Below are 17,651 nucleotides of genomic sequence, written 5' to 3'. Positions count from 1 at the left end.
TCAGTTTTATATGGCCAAATTTAAATTGCAAGCTTCTTTGATGATTTCTTAATCCAGAAATGTATCTATTTCAGTGCAAATGATGGAACTAAACTGAACTTTGCATGAAACAGGAAGGGAGGGGGAAGCAGGTGGACAACAGAAGATACTGAATGTCACAACTAAATAACAGCTGCTCAAAAGATAGCCTGCAGCAACATCTTTCAAACAATCTACAGCCAAAGAGAAGATGTTATGCCTAATATACTTTGCCCTCCACAACTTCTTAGGTTCCTTTTTATGCAATCATGCTTATTCCTTTCCAGATATTTTTTTTAAAAAGCAATTATTAAACCACATTAAAACAAACGGGCCATGTGCAAAACCTCCACTATTATGCAAAATATTTTGGTAGTATATTCTTGTTCAGGGACATCCCCAAGGGCAAATCCCTTTAGTTTTTTCAGTAGTAGCCTCCATAAGAGATATTTTCTGACAAGAGACAAAACAACAGTCCTCCATATTTTTATTCGGAAGTCATCTTGCTATTACTTGACATTGTAACTTATAATTACAGTGAATATATATTTCATTGGAAAAAATTAGGGACCTGAAAAAGGGGGAAATCTAAAAGATTTCATGTAATACAAATTTTGCTCATGTCTACTTGGAATGAGTTACATTAACTTTTTGAGTGAAATGAAATATGAATTATATCTAAAGATTTATAATTAATTAAAATAATAAAAACCATGTAAAGGAGCAAATCATATAAGTTATATTGTATAAGCAACATACAAAATGATATATACGTATAAACATTCATGAAATGTAACTCAAAATATCTTTTGGGACAACATTATTTTAATAAGTTGCTTCTCTCCAGAGGTTTTTACACTCTGCTGCCTGAATTTTCAAGCAAAAAATTGCTAATGTTGGGTAAGGAATATTGATCACATTGGAAGAGAACACTTTAAATAATGTTTCAACATTTTTCATTTGTGCTTAAAATCATATTGCAAAAAGTTATTATGAAGGTCTATTAAAATATGAGACAATTGAAAAAATGGAATTAAACTATTCTATTGTTACCTGCCTGTTTGCTACTCATTGTTAGGGAGAAAGTTTTTTTTCCCAATTCAAAACTTTTCTGAATTCAAACAAATGAATGTTCTGCCTTTGCTTTATCCATACAATCTTCCAATAACTATTTGTTCCTTAGAATAGGAATCCTCATAGAGTGGATACTAAGATTTGTCCTTGCAAGAATTGTTTGAAACTGTTTTTGAACTGAAGAAATATCTCTTTTTGGTGGCATTGGAATACTTCCTGCTAATACCAACAGCATTTGTATATGGAGTCCAGCACGGAAAAAAGGGAGAAAGGAATATTTTTGTAGAATATCCCTTAGAGTCCACAATCAAAAACTATCCCCATCTGTGTATTATTAGTGAGTCTGAGCCAGTTAATGGGGTAGTTACCTTGGAAAGAGGATCTGCTTCTTCTGAATTTATATTTCCAAGAGCAACTGAGATGGAAAGAATCAGAATATTATGTCCTGTAACAATATTATGTAAACCTAACAGGGCAGGGTAAGAAATGGAATGTGTACTGGATTTCTTGAGAGTGGGTAAAATAAATAAGGATGACTATGTCTAAATATTACTTTAAAACATGTTAAAATATGATGGGTTCATTTTAATAGATGTAATTTGGCATTTAATATAAAAGATTAATTCTTCCTTTTGTCTCTTTATAGAGAGAGAGAGATTCCAATTCTGGATTGAGAAGACAAACAGTTCTTAAATTTGTTACTTTTCTGTTACTTTTTACAGAATAATGGGCCAAAATAACTTTTTTTTTAACCTCCTTAGTATCTCATTGAGATTTTGAGGAAAATATTGTGTGATATTTTTTTTCTTTTGGGATAATTTTCCAGCTCTTGTTTAATGATTAAAAATGACTAATTGAATTCATTGTTCCTCTTCCATCAGCACAAAACTGCTTACATAGCCTCTATTTGGGTTGAGGGCATGGCAGGAGTAAAGGCTTGTGATGGATTATCTTTAATCACGATTTGGGACAACGGCTATTAATTTTGTATTCTGTAACTTGGGCTTGCCCAATGGAAAGTTATTCGCTTGTGTAGACACATGAAGGATGCTTAAGAGAGCCGAGGTGGCGCAGTGGTTAAATGCAGCACTGCAGGCTACTTCAGCTGACTGCAGTTCTGCAGTTCGGCTGTTCAAATCTCATTGGCTCAGGGTTGACTCAGCCTTCCATCTTTCCGAGTTGGGTAAAATGAGGACCCGGATTGTTGTTGGGGGCAATATGCTGACTCTGTAAACCGCTTAGAGAGGGCTGAAAGCCCTATGAAGCGGTATATGTCTAACTGCTATTGCTATTGCTATTAATGGGTGAGAAATTACACACCTTTAACAGACACAAACCTGAAATCCATTCCAGCATGTATCAAAATGATCTTGGATAATTGAATTTTCAATCTACATTTTACATTTCTGTAAAATGTAGGGAATTGCCACTTACCCCCTAAGTGTGCAAAAGGTAATCAAAAATATCGATGTTTTGACAGGATGAAGAGCTTTTCTTAACACTCAAGGAATCTGATATTCTAATTATTGTTGGAAATCTTACAAAGCATTCTCAACATGGGTGTGCTGTAAGTTAATGTTGATAGTTTCCGGACAAGATTTGTTTAAGGTACATATTTTAATATTGAATTTTTATTTTAAATTTTATGTCATATACTATGCCTTATTTTAATTGTGATGCTTCTGGCATTAATAAACAAACAAGGCTGTCCTTTTTCTTCTGTTTTTCTGAGAGCTCTCTGTGCATGTGTTTTTTTCTGGAGTCTCTTGTTGGTTTTGTTTGGGCCTTTATTATCTCGTTTACCTGTGACTGCATTATGAATTCTAGTATGACACTGTCACTCTCCCCCAAAGTTCCTACAACTTCCATTCCCTCGATCATCTCATCCCTATTAGTAGGAATTAAGTCCAGCATAGCTGACCCTCTAGTTACCTCTTCCAGCTTTTGGGTGATCATGTTGTCAGCTAGGTTTGTCAGGAACCTGTTTGATCTTCCACTAGGAGAGGCTGTTTCTTAAAAGTTTCTCAAATTTTGTGCTTTCTCAGTGCTGCACAGCCTTTTAATCTCTCACTATCCCCCCCTCAAGGCCAGAGTTTCTAGGCCACTTTATCCATAAGAATCACACCACCACATAACCTTGTTCCTGCTCAAAAAAGATGGCCAGGGGAAGTCATCGGAAACATTACAGAGAGTATCACTCCTCCCTCACTTGCTCCCAAGTGGATTTGGCAATTGATAAGTCTGGTGAAAAGGATAAGATAGATCTAGAATGTTTTCTCCATCTCTTGAGCAGTCTAGAAAACAACCCCATATTGCGCCTGGGTCTATCTGGAATAATGCAACCCTATCCAGAACTAAATATGACAAGCATCTGGATCTGAAGACATATATCCATTGAGATTATATGCATTTTAATTACAGTATATTCGCTCCAAAGATTCGGAGATAATTTAAACTGATTTATAAGTAGTTCAACATATTGTAATATTTTCCAGAAAATGTAATCTTTAATATTCTACACAACCTGAACAGAATGCACACAATCTAAATAAATCCCAATTTCTTACAGTAATCCATAATCATTTTGATCCAACAGAAATTAGATTTCTAATGCATAGCATACCTTGAATAAACCATATATTGCTGCATAGCTATATATTATAAATTCTGGTAGTGATATTGAATAATTATCCAAAATAAGAAAATAGCACCAGCATATTTTTTGAAAGCTTGTTTAATGACCACTTCAATAACACTCATAATATGTTGTGATTGTCTAATAAAGAGAGCCAAAAATGCAAGAATTTAATTGAAAATTACAAGAGACAATAGACGTCACTGTAGTAAGGATGGTGGGAAACCAAATATTTTAAAAACACGTTACAGATACAATAATATTTAAAACAAATTAATCCAATTTACCTGATTCTAATTCCAGAATGTCAATTTCCAAAGACTATTATATTATGTATCTAATTTTCTATTAATCCTGATTGATTTGGTTATAGAAGGAATTAAAGTTTATAATATGCTAGCTAACATCACTTGGCATCAGGATTAAACAACAATAGTAGAATGTAACTTGCACTTCTAGTGGATTTTCCTCTGGTTACTGTAATATGTCCTAAAAAATAAAGAGGAAAATTTTGTTAGATTAAGTAGCACATTACAGGCCTGTAATAATACATGTGTCAATATATTTATTCTCTAAAAGTGTTGTATTATCATTTATGTTTGAGCTTCTGCCCTGATTTGGATTTTATGAAATGTTTAGCTAATTTTAAATTTTATATTTTATTCCCTATCTCTTACATCTTAATCTTATCTATATAATTTGTATCTTTGGAATATACTTTATAATTGTATTTCCTTTTTCTAAAACTATACTGTCACAAAAGTTTCTTCTAAGTAAAAAGAGATTGAAAGATGTGTATTTGAGTGAAAAATAGAGGTTCACGAAACCTGGATTCCAACCATAAATGTAACCATTGCAGAAAACTAATTCTGTTTTTTCCCACAATTGAAAAAATGTCTAGCTGATGCTATTTCCTCTTCCTCAACACATTTCACCAAAGAATTTTGAGATAATAACTAAGAATGCTATCTTTCTACAGCCAATTACCTGACTAAAATAATGCTATGTTGAAACCCTAAAACTTTTAATAATGAAGGGCATGGAGCAATCACATACCCACATATAAATTAGATCCAAAATTAACAGGAAAGATGAAGTAATACTTGTAGTTCACAGCATTTGTATAGACAATCATTGCTTCATTCCTCAAATAGAAGACATTGAATATTGACCCAAAGAGAAAACAGGCATATGCAGTTTGATTTGGAGATAAAATGATAATCTGAAAAGGAAGATGAAATCAGTGTTGTGGAAACCCTAGTGGAAGAAGTCTAGTTTACCCTTTACTCTGCCATTACCATGAAGCATAAGAAATAGAAATCTAGTAAGCACTTCCAAAATGCAATACATAAATTACAAGGTTGAAATGTTCTCTTTAGTGGAGGATTTTAGAAATAGTAATTGAAAGGCCAGTATGTGGTTATGTATTAAATTTTGGTATATTTTATGATGAAGGACGCTTAAACAATTATAGTCAAATGAAAATGGAGATATGATGATGGTGACATATATGAATATTTGAGTTAAAATGCTTAAGTTAATATGAATTATGTTTATTGACTGTGGAATAGATGCATGAAAGTCTTTGTAATCAACTGATACACTTTCTATAGCATGTAAAGAAGGATGTTGTATTTGTTTTAAATTTAAAAAATGTAAAAAAATATTTTAAAAAGATGCTGATGATAGAAATAATGCAATACAGAAATTAGTCTTTAGCCTTTAAAGGATGATTTTAAATGGAGATTAAGCTATCCCTGTAAAATCTTATATGTATTTTATATGTCCCCACCCGAATGATGAATGTTGCTTACTATTTTACTTCTATGTATTGTTGTGTCTATTGTCTGTATACCCCCCCCCCCCCCTTATATTATGTAAGCCGCCCTGAGTCCCCTCAGGGAAAAGGGCGGCCTATAAGCATTAATAAATACAAATACAAATATGTAATCTTGTGCAGTATTGTTTTATGGTATGTAATAGTGTTTGTCATAACAATATTTTTGATAGGTCATATATTTACTCTTAGAACTGTAAAAAATGATGTAAAACAATATAGAACATAAATTATGATGATGATGCTGGTTTGCAGATTTTTTTACAGTTTAATCATAGTTTTACATTGTAGTGGAAAGATTGTATACTATTATACATATATCCCCAAAGATGGATACCTATGCATGAAATTGGAGCTTCCAGAATCTCTAGTTAGTGTAGCCAGCCATACTGGCTGGGATATGAGCATTGTAATTGGACATATCTTGGTAAAGTACATTGGATACTATCTTGATATAGTACATTGGATAAGGCAGGTTTAGGGCATTCCTATTATAATGAGTATAATACATGATAGTAGATTATCTCTGTTTCTGGGAAACTAATGATAGTACTGAGATCTTCCACAATTACCAGACTGGCCCAGAATAAGCAATTACTGCAATGGATATACCACTCAAATGATTTTTAAAAAGAACATTGCAAAGGTTAGAACATTTCAACCTTGTAATTTATGTATTGCATTTTGGAAGTGCTTACTAGATTTAGTATGCTCAAATAATCAAGTGTTCTTAAGCCAATAATATAAACCTCTTGTTTAGAGTTTACTTACAATCCAGGTTTGCTTACCTGCTCAATCATAATTCCAATTTATGGCATTATATAAAGCTATTCCTCACTGGTTGCATGAAAAGTGAAATAAGATAGAAAGAAAAGAGTTTGGGGCACAACCATGATTCATTAGCATTCTAGTTTATAAATCCAGGAATCCTGCTTAGTCATTGCAAGGCCAACATTTAAGGAGGGAACACAGAATCTGCAGATATGAAACAGTTGCTAGGGAAGGCAGCAAATGCCCCCTGAATCTTTTTTTAGTCCTCACAGCTGTCTCTGGCCATGATTGCTAAAAACTGATGGCATGCATTCACCATGCTGGGAATCAGATGAAAGATATAGCCCTAAAACACATATACTGTATATCATCTTTAGTGTGGGACTCTAACTATATACCTTATTCCAGATATTAATAATTTATAGATTTGTAGTTCTTTTGTTTTCAATTTCCTAGTATGAAATTAATCTTGGCAATTAATTTTTTATCACATAAATGATGAAAAATTATATTAGCCTTAGTTGGATCCTACCTTATGCAACATTCCCTGTTCATAGTAAAGATGAAATACCAATCAGGTTTGAAAAATTAGGCCAATTTCTGTGAGTGCAATCTAATCCAATTTTACTCTAAAGATTTTCATAATAGCTATGCAAGCTAGAATCTGTAATCTGGAGTCTACCTTGCATTCCACCAACTAGGACATACTGGCCTGTCACTTTAAAGGAAGACTGAGAAATTCATGGCTGGATGGAGCTGATCAAACTCTCAAAAGAAGAAAGAAGTTTAAAGAATAAGAAACAATATTTGAAGCAGTATATAGATGTAGTGGAAGTAAAGATGGTTTCCAATGAGAGAAAGGCATGAAGAGTTTTATTAACTAGTGCTCCTGTAAACTTAATATTGGGTTAATCTTCCTTTTCTCTTATTCCTTGCCTTTAATTTATTTTACTTTTTTGTGTTGTGTATATTATTGGAGCCACCTAATTGAAAAATGATTCAGTGAGTAGATTAAAATTAGGACTATAAAGTAGTAAGAATGCTATAGAAATGGTAAGAAGACAAATACAATACTGTATGCAAATGAATTTAAAGAGAGCGCAAACTTATGTAAAATCTCCTACTTTATTCATCCTCATTGAGGATTTTGCTTCTAGAAGGTATTTTGTTAAGGTAATGATTTAACACAGTGTTAAATGTCACTAATTATAACATTTACTTCATGTTGAATATTTCCATGAGTTATTCCATGAAGTTCAGGAGTGACTGAACCACCACTATTAAAAATGATTTCATTTGTCTTTCAGTATTTGTACTTTACACATGAAGTGTTGTACATTCTTCCAAAATGAACCCTAAAGTATGGCTGATATCAAGAACCTATTATCTATTATCTGACATAATAATGATTTCTAAACAAAAAGCAATGTAAACAACAATAAACAATCTATCAATAAAGCTGGCAATAAGTTACCAATCATATAAAAATTGATGTATTTAATGCAAGTATGCTTTCCTTATGGACTACGTACCCACTTTATAACATACTGTGGATTCTTGATCAACCATTTTTATGGCTCAGATATTATATTTACAGATACTTCATCAAAATCATTTTTTTATTCCAGATTATAGATGTCACAAAATCATGTCCGAGTTTATTTTGTTATCTTTCAGGATGCTCCATGTATTTTCTGAAAAACACGTTGATTCTCACAGGCCTCCTTCGCCAATATTCTTCCATACAGTTAGGTTATTATAAACATTGGCATGGTATTATGGTGGTGAGAATGGACACAATGGTGATCATTAAGTTAAAGAATTAGACTCCCAATGGCAATACATAGTTATGATCTTGCAATTAAGGAAGACAATACTATTACGTTCATGCATGATGTTTAAAATAATTGCTGTATTTGCCACTCATTTGAAACATAATGGGATTTCAAATTAAACATAATTCCTGCTGCTTTTACTACATGTATATCAGAAACATTAAATATGTGGAGTTTCAGACATGACTGAACTCCAGCTGTTATCATCATTCATCACTAGCTATACTTGCTAGGAACAGAGAGAGTTGGAAACCAAGAATATTTTCAGGACCACACAATGTCCATCATTGATGGAATTTGTTAACAGAATAAAAATGGGTTTTTCTAGAAATATAACAAATCATTCCAGGTTGGGGTACCCTTCAGTATTACTGGTCCTATTCGTACTCTGTTTTTTGCTGCATTTTTATGGAATATACAACGACCAATGCAGATGTGGGGGACCAAATGCAAAATAATATTTCTATGCATGTGGAATGTGATAATAACATCTGCTCTCAGAATTAACTTCTAAGTGGACCTGGCAATTTAGCCCAAAAGACCTAAACTAAATGGTTTTCACATTTAAATGATTATTTCACATTTTTCTTTTTAAAAACCAGATTATCTCAGGGGATGTAAGTAATTATTGACCTTTCACTCTTCAGAAGAGTGGGGAATTTTTTTCCTGTGAGAATATTCTGTATTTGTTAAAAACAAAGTTCAACACGAGTTAACGGGTAGTTTTCTAGAAGTCATGATAACATTGAAATGTTCTAGTGGGTGCAGTGATAACTATGAAAGACATGTTTGTTTGATTATTGGGCTGATGAAAAAAGGTGTGGATTGTGGACACCTGGATTAGGGTGTGGTTTTCTGACAAAGGACATGTCATATGAATTTGAATGTACAGCACTCTTTAGAAGACTGGAGAATTTTTTTCCTGTGAGAACATTCTGTATTTGTTAAAAACAAAGATCAACATGAGTTGTTAACAGGTAGTTTTCTAGAAGTTACGATAACATTGAAATGTTCTAGTGGGTGCAGTGATAACTATGAAAGACATGTTTGTTTGATTATTGGGCTGATGAAAAAAGGTGTGGATTGTGGACACCTGGATTAGGGTGTGGTTTTCTGACAAAGGACATGTCATATGAATTTGAATGTACAGCACTCTTTAGAAGACTGGAGAATTTTTTTCCTGTGAGAACATTCTGTATTTGTTAAAAAGATCAACATGAATTAACAGGTAGTTTTCTAGAAGTCATTATAACATTGAAATCAGGGGTGGGTTCCTCCCGGTTCGCACCGGTTCATGCGAACCGGTTCGTCAGTGAAACCGGAAGTAATTAACTTCCGGGTTCCTAGCTCCTAGCCCCTGTCGCTGGGTGCCTGCAGGGTTTTTCTTTTTAAAAAACGCCTCTCCGGATGATCAAGGTTGCTTTGGAAGGGGACATATGGGCAGCATTTCCCCCTGCCCCCCTCCCCGGGAGCCTGCAGTTTTAAAGCAATCCTTTGCACAGTAAAGAAAATCTCACGAGCGAGAGAAGTTCTTAATTGCTTTTACTGTGAAGTTGCAGAAGCTTCCGAGGCTGCAGGCAACCAGAGATGGGGTGGGGGAATGCCTCGCAGGTTTTCAAGATCGTCTGCAGAAGGGCGTTTTTAAAAAAGAAAATCCTGAAAAGGATTTGGAGAGATGGGCAGCTGGTCTTTGGTGGGGGGGAATCCCCAGAACCAGGAGCGCAGTCCATTCCCCCTCCCAAGAAGACCGTTTTCTTTTTTAAAACGCCTCTGCAGAAGCTTCTCTGTGGAAGCTTCCAAGGCCACATGTTGGTCGTGCTGGAAATGTGTTCCACCAGGAGGTGTTTCTCCAGCCACCGACCTAGGTTGTTGGCCTCTGACATCAGGGATCTGGAGCACTTGCCCCCTGGCAGTTGATTTGTGCCTTTGTTGCAACATTGTCCATCAACACCCCCACATGATGCCCCTGGATGCCGGTCTGGAATTGAAGAAGAGCTAATCGAACAGCCCTCAGCTCCAGCCAGTTGATGCTGTGAGCGGCTTCAGTTGGAGACCACCTGCCCTGAGCAAGTTGATTGTGGAAATGGGCCACCCAACTGTATAAGCTGGCATCCATATGATGGTGAGTTGGGTCGGCTCCCTGAACGGGGAGCCCTTTGCCAGAGCTGGAGACATCCACCATCTGAGCAAACGACGTACCTTCATGGAGACTGGAATGAGTCTTGTCAAGCTGCTTTCGTTGGCCCTCTGGTAAGGCAGCAGGAGCCACTAGAAGGGGTGAGAATGGAGTCTTGCCACGGAACGATAGACAGACACGAGATCATTTTGCCTAGAAGCTGTGAAAGTTGAACAATCCTGGCTTGGGGAGATCGCTGCACCTGTGCGACTCTTTCCTTGAGGCTCGCTACTTGCTCCGGTGATAGGAATACCTGGCAGGAGACGGTGTCGATGATGGTTCCTAGATGTTGCAGCCTGGTCCTTGGTTGAAGATGACTCTTCTCCAAGTTTATGGAAAAGCTGTGAACTTGAAGCACCTGCATGGTGTACTCCAGGTCCCGGATCGCATGTTGGGGTGATGACTGGATGAGGACATCGTCCAGGTAGCAGTGTAGCCTTACTGGATGAGATCTGAGGAAAGCCTCCACAGCCGCAAAGATCTTTGTAAATGTCCTGGGGGCCGAGGATAGGCTGAACGGCAGGGCCCAATATTGGTAATGGCGGCTGGTGTAAGCAAACCTGAGGTACCGATGGTGGGCTTTGCGAATAAATACATGGAGGTAGGTCTCTTTGAGATCTATGGATGTCAAGGTATCTTCCGGCCTGATGCTGCCCAGGATAGACTGTAGGGACTGCATCTTGAATCTCTGGTAGGTTATGTGATAGTTTAACCTTTTTAGAGCTAAGATCCCTCTCCACCCTCCGGAGTTTTTGGGGACCAGCAACAGGATTGAGTAAAATCCTGTCCCCTCCTGGCCTGATGGAACTGGCTCTATGGCCCTGATATCCCTGAGATTCCTGATCTCCTGTTCCATAAGGGCCCGTTTGACTGGGCATGACGGGACGGGACACCTTATGAAATGGGGGGGGGGGAGGGAAAATAATTCCAGGGTGAGACCCAGTCGGATTGTTTGTAGGACCCACTGGTCTGATGTGGTCTGCTCCCACTGGGCATGGTATAACTGGAGATGCCCTCCTATGGCAGCTGACCTCTGATGGTCATTTTTATCTCCTGAAAGGATGGGAGCCAGACCCCTCGAAAGGGACGTCTGGAGTAGTGCTGCTGGTGACCTCTGTCATGAAGCGACTGACAGTCCTGGGACCTGTCAGCCTGCTGGGAGTACGACTGATGGAGCGGAACAGGAAGATGGCTCTGCCCTTCTGGTCAGGCTTCTTTGTGACCGATGGCATCACCTTCTTTTTGTCCTTGTTTTCTACTAGGACCTGGTCCAGGACCTCCCTGAAAAGCTTGTCCCCTTTAAATGGAGCCGAAACTAGCTTCCACTTGGAATGCATGTCCACGTTCCAGTGCCTAAGCCACAAGAGACGCCTGGTAGTGACATTGGACGGTAGGGCCCAAGAGGCAAATTTGGCTGTGCTCAAGGTGGCATCGGCAGTGTACTCTGTGGCTGCCATGATCTTATTGATATCCTGCCTTAATTTGGTATCTCTGGTCGGAATCTTAGTCAATAACTGCCTCAACCAGAGGAGGGCGGCCCTGGAAAGAAAGGAGGCCAATGCGGACGTTTTAATCGCCCATGCGGCCGCCCGGCACAATGTTTGATTTACATCTGAGCAAAAAGCAGGCAGAGCAAATACCAGAAAATTTACAACTGTAGGTATATTTAAACTTTAGCTCCATTTTCTAGAAATTCCTTCTATTAAAACTAATGAGACAGAAGATAAAATGGCGCCAGAGTCTTGAAGGCGGGGCTGAATTGTAATTTAACAAACTACTACAGAGCTTAAGATCACTTAAAACAGCATTCATTTATTAACAAGTTACAAGAGTAATAATTGGAATACGCGGTTTGTTTGGACTTAATAATCTGGTGGAATATAAACTTAATTGAAGGTTAGAAATGGCTTCAAAACAATTTAAAACAACGGCCTCGACGAGTGCTGGAAGCTCTCCAGCCCCGACAAATAAATTACAGTCATTATTACCCCCTCCTCCTGCTGCAGACATTTTAACCCAAGAGGCGCTGCAAAGAGTCTTAAATGACGCTCTAAAAGACCATGCAGCTGCTTAAGAACTCAAAATACAGGAAAATGTTTCTGCTGCCTTCAAGGAGGTCTCGGAGGAGATTTTAGGGATTAAAGAACTAATCCAGATTCACAACCAAGAGATCAGAAAAGATATTGTGGAAACCTTTAAAGGCTTGTCTGGCTATGTATCTTTATTGGATGATAAAGTGGAAGAAATTAACGAGTCTAAAGTCAATTTAGCAAATAAAGTGGAGGAAGTCCAAAATAAGGTTCACGATGCAGAAACTAAAATCACAATGCTACAATATAGGCAGATGGAATTTGCTCTGAGAATAAGAGGCCTTAAAGAGAATAATAAAGAAAACCTGAAGGAGATTCTTTCAGAAGACTTTGATCAATTAGTAGGTCAACCAAGAATGAACTATGACTGGCAAATAAACAAAATATACTATGTTAACTCATGGATTGCCAGACAGAAACAACTTCCAAGAGACAGTGTAGTCTATTTTGCCACAAGGAATATAAGGAACCTGATACTACAAGAGTCCTATAAAACCAAGTTGCAGATTGCAGGCCAGGAGGTGATAGTATTGAAGGAAATTCCACCCAAAATGTTGAGATCCAGAAAAGACTATGCATTCCTAGTGGACGAACTCAAAAACTGCCAGATACAATACAGATGGGAAGCGCCAGCCGGATTAGTGGTCAACTACCTGGGACAAAGACACCCTCTTAACTCAGTTTGGAAGGCCAGAGATTTTTACAGCAATGTACTAAAGGCTGATTATCCCTCATCTCCAGGATCTAGAGAAAGGGAGAAAGTAGGAGAGGCCAGACAGCAAGATGCCCAAGGATCATTGAAGGTGGCCCAAGTTTTGAATCCTCTGGTGGAGTTAGAAGGAGTTAAGGAGCAAAGACAAACCTGAGCGGCTACCAGACGTAAGGAACAAGAACTAAAGAAGTAACAAGCCCAGCAACAAGCCCAGACAACGGTTCAAGAAGCCATAAATATTAGCTCAGAAGTGGTGGGAGGAGCCAGGCCGAAAATCAAATTACAGGATTTCCAGGTGGCTCTTAAAGAGCTTCAAGGAGCTAAAGATGACAATTAAATTTTTAACTTGGAATGTCAATGGCTTAAATTCACCACAGAAAAGGAAAAAAATAAACCATTATTTGAAACAATTCAAAAATGATGTAATTTGTCTGCAAGAAACACATATTAGAACAAATGACCAGAAATATTTGATGAATGCAAGACTGGAACAACATTTTGTGGCCTCCGCCTCGGAGAAGAAAAATGGTATAGTTATATACCCAAGAAAGGACATAAAGGCTGAACTAATTGAAGCAGACTCTCAAGGAAGATATATTGCAATAGATCTATTATTAGAAGGAAAAAAGATACTCTTAATGGGAGTATATGCCCCTAATCAACAACAAGAAAAATTCTACAAGATGGCCCATACCAAGTTAATACAATGGGATTACAGATCCTGCATATTAATGGGTGACTGGAATGGAGTTTTGGATACCAAGAAAGATAAGAAGGATCTTTTGCAAAATATCCAAACACGTGTGAAACTACCTAAGTCTTTCTTTGATATGATGGATGATTTGGAGCTAAGAGATGTTTGGCGAGAAAGGAATACTAAAGAACAGGACTTTTTTCATTTTTTTCTGATCAATCTTTTTCTAGGATTGACTTTATACTAACTACAAATGATTTGCTTTCTAAGGTAAAGAAGATGAAGATATGTTCCAGAACCTTAACAGATCATAACCTGGTCTGGATGGAATTGGAATATGGGAAGGAATCTATAAGGTGTTGGAGGTTAAATGAAAATTTATTTGGATATGAGAAAAATGTCAATGAATGTAAAAAATTGCTGAGAGAATATTTTGTTCTTAATATGAACAAGGGTACATCTATGGAAATGGTTTGGGATGCAAGCAAAGCGTATATGAGAGGAGTCCTAATAAATTTAAATAAGCTAAATAGACATAGACGGGGAAAAAAGAAAGGAACTAGAGTAAGAGATAAAGAAGAAAGAGCAGGAGTTAATATCTAACTCAGGTGACAAGAAGACAAAAGAGGCAATTACCTTATTACGAGCACAATTTAATATGTTGATGTCAGATCAGGTGGCTACTAATTTGTTATATTATAGTATTATGCTAAACATAATACTTTTTGCAATGTAAACAAACCAGGCAGATGGTTAACATATATGATGAGGAAAAAACATAAATCTCGTACCATACAAAAAATATACTATAAAGGTAAAGAAGTTCATCAACAGGATATGATCCAAAAGGCCTTCTTAGAATTTTACACAGGATTGTACACTGGTGATAAAATACAAGGCTTAGATATAGATAAATACTTGGAGAAAGAAAAAATACCTATAGTTAAAGATGAGCAAAGGGAGAGATTGAACCAACCAATAACTTCGGAGGAAATCCTCCAGGTAATTAAACAGTTAAAAGCTGGGCAAGCACCTGGTACAGATGGTTTGACAGTTGTTTACTATAAAAATTTACAATTAGAAATGGTAGAACCCCTTAAGGAATTATTTAATAGAATCCAAATGGAAGGAAAGGTACCTCCATCTTGGAGAACAGCTTTTATATCCTTGATTCCCAAAGATCAAGATCTCAGCCAGCCAAAAAATTATAGCCTATATCATTACTCAACACAGATTACATTTTTTTTGCCAAAATATTAGCAAACAGGTTGATATTAGCTATACTGATTCACAATGATCAAACTGGTTTTATACAAGGGAGACAAATGAGAAGTAATGTAAGACAAATTGTTAATATATTGGAGTATCTGGGAAAGAATAACCAAGTCCCCGTAGCACTTATATTTCTGGACGCGGAGAAAGCATTTGATCGAGTGAATTGGCAATTCCTAATGAAAATAATGCAAAAGATGCAAATTGGAGAGTACTTTATACAATCTATCAAGGTAATATACAGGAACAAACAGCACAAATTATAGTTAAGGAAGCTTAACAGAACCTTTTAAAATTGAAAAAGGTACAAGGCAGGGTTGCCCCCTATACCATTATTGTTCATTTTAACCCTGGAGTTATTGCGGAATAAAATACGGGGGTCAGATGACTTACAGGGAATTAAGATTAGACATCACGAATATAGATTACGAGCATTTGCAGGCGACTTGGTTGTAACTTTAACCCAACCAGGGAAATCTACTAATGCCTTAATGAATATGATTAATCAATATGGTCAAGTATCTGGGTTTAAAATAAATCTAGGGAAAACAAAGATGTTAAAAATATGAACACAAATCAAAGAGAAGAGTTAGAAAGAATAACAGGATGTGAGATAGTAAAAAAGGTTAAATATCTACGAGTTTATATTACAACTTCAAATGGGAAATTATATAAGTATAATTATGAACCATTATGCACAGAATACAGGTAGAGATGAAAAAAGTGGGAAAAACTACAACTGTCTTTGTTGGGAAGGATAGCAGCAGTAAAAATGAATGTTCTGCCTAAGTTTTTATTTCTTTTCCAAATGATACCAATACTTAAAAAAGACGCAAATTTGCTTGAATGGCAGAAGGGTATTAATAAATTTGTCTGGGCAGGGAAGAAACCGAGAATAAAACTTAAAATAATGCAAGATGTACGTGAGAGAGGAGGCTTGAAAATGCCAAATTTAAAATTATATTATGAAGCAGTAGTTTTATCATTAATTAGTGATTGGATCAACTCAACAGAGGATAGAATACTGAGCATTGAAGGGCATGATTTGGTATACGGTTGGCATGCTTATTTGATATATGACAAGAAGGTGGATAAGACTTTTAAAAGTCATATTTTAAGGAATGCTCTATTGCTTGTCTGGAAAAAATATCAACATAAATTAAATGATAAGACACCTACGTGGGCAATTCCCAGACATGCAATAGAGAATATAAGCATAGAACAAAAGCAGGATGTGACCACGTACAGACAGCTTCTTACTATAGAAAGAGGTGTATTACAGCTAAAACCTCGGGATGTATTAAAAGAGGAAAGGGTAATCCAAACATGGTTTCAGTTTGGACAGTTACAGGCCAGATGGAAAAAAGACCAGAAAATTGGTATTACGCAAAATGAGGATAAACTAGTAAAACAAATTAGTGATCAAAGTCAAATGCATATAAAAAGTTTATATAATATATTGATAGCAATAGATTATGAAACAAAATTAGTTAAAAACTGTATGATAAAGTGGGCACAAAATTTTGAAGAACCAATAATGATGGATACATGGGAAAAGATATGGGTAAGAAATGTAAAATTTACGCAAGCCCAAAATCTGAGAGAGAATTTCTACAAGATGTTTTATAGATGGCATTTAGATCCTAAAAAATTGGCTTGTATTTATCCGAATTTACAACCTAAATGCTGGAGATGTGATTGTGCTGATGCTATGTATTATCATATGTGGTGGACTTGTAAAAAGGTCAAAGCATTTTGGATAAAAATATGGTGGATTATGCAAAATATTTTTAAAAAGAAGATAAAGTTTACTCCCCAGTTATTCTTGTTAGGTATAATTACTGATTGTACAGTTATAGAGATTAATTTGATTCTGAACCCAACAACAGCAGCAAGACTGTTGGTGGCACAGTACTGGAAGAAGGAAGATTTGCCTACTATTCAAGAATGGACTTTAAAAGTAAAAACTTAGCAGAGATGGCTAAAATATCAGCAAATCTCAAGGATCATTCAGATGAGAAATATAAGCTGGAATGGAGAAGATGGATTGATTATATTCAAAATAAACATGGGACTAAGAAATTCCAGATAGCTTTTGACTGAATGAGTAAGGAATGATACAACTTGTTTAAAGTCAGCTTTACAAAAGGGGAGTTAAAGTACAAGTGAGGAATGATGCTAAAGCCTGTTAGTTTATTTTAGAATATGGTTGTTAAATGTTTATATCCTGTATTTGCTCTGGGAGGTTGGGGGGGGGGGGTGAGCCTGTGGGGGGGAGGTGGGTTGGGGGGGAGGCGAGGTATATATTTGTAAAACGTTTTAAAAAAACTTTTAATAAAAAAATAAAATAAATAAATAGTCTTCGTATGTTCCCCAAACAGAACCCATACAAAAAATGTTGAGCCTGCTTTGGCTATCAAAATCTCATCCAAGCCTGAAGCCACATACCACATGGCCATCATAATTCTTGGTATCTCAACTTGATTAACTTTGCAAATTGGTTGGGAAGAAAGAGGAATAATATGCTCTAATTAAGT

The 17,651-nt window shown here is 36.4% G+C and overlaps 1 protein-coding gene across 5 annotated transcripts in view; it reads right to left on the bottom strand.

Moving 5' to 3' along the window:
* Positions 1–17,651, bottom strand: part of ST6GAL1 (ST6 beta-galactoside alpha-2,6-sialyltransferase 1) — a 58,454-nt gene that overhangs the window by 26,381 nt on the left and 14,422 nt on the right. For 4 of the 5 annotated variants that reach the window (XM_032225946.1, XM_032225947.1, XM_032225943.1 and 1 more), the window contains exon 2: positions 4,015–4,216. The exons of the other annotated variant lie outside the window; for it this stretch is intronic. The gene's annotated coding sequence lies outside the window, so the exon portion shown is untranslated. The remainder of the gene's footprint in view (positions 1–4,014; positions 4,217–17,651) is intronic. 5 annotated transcript variants of the gene reach the window in all.

The sequence above is a fragment of the Thamnophis elegans genome, chromosome 10 (assembly GCF_009769535.1).
Source record: "Thamnophis elegans isolate rThaEle1 chromosome 10, rThaEle1.pri, whole genome shotgun sequence".
Lineage (NCBI taxonomy): Eukaryota > Metazoa > Chordata > Lepidosauria > Squamata > Colubridae > Thamnophis > Thamnophis elegans.
The sequence above is the reverse complement of the archived record's forward strand: the minus strand, read 5'-3'. Positions and strand labels throughout refer to the sequence as shown.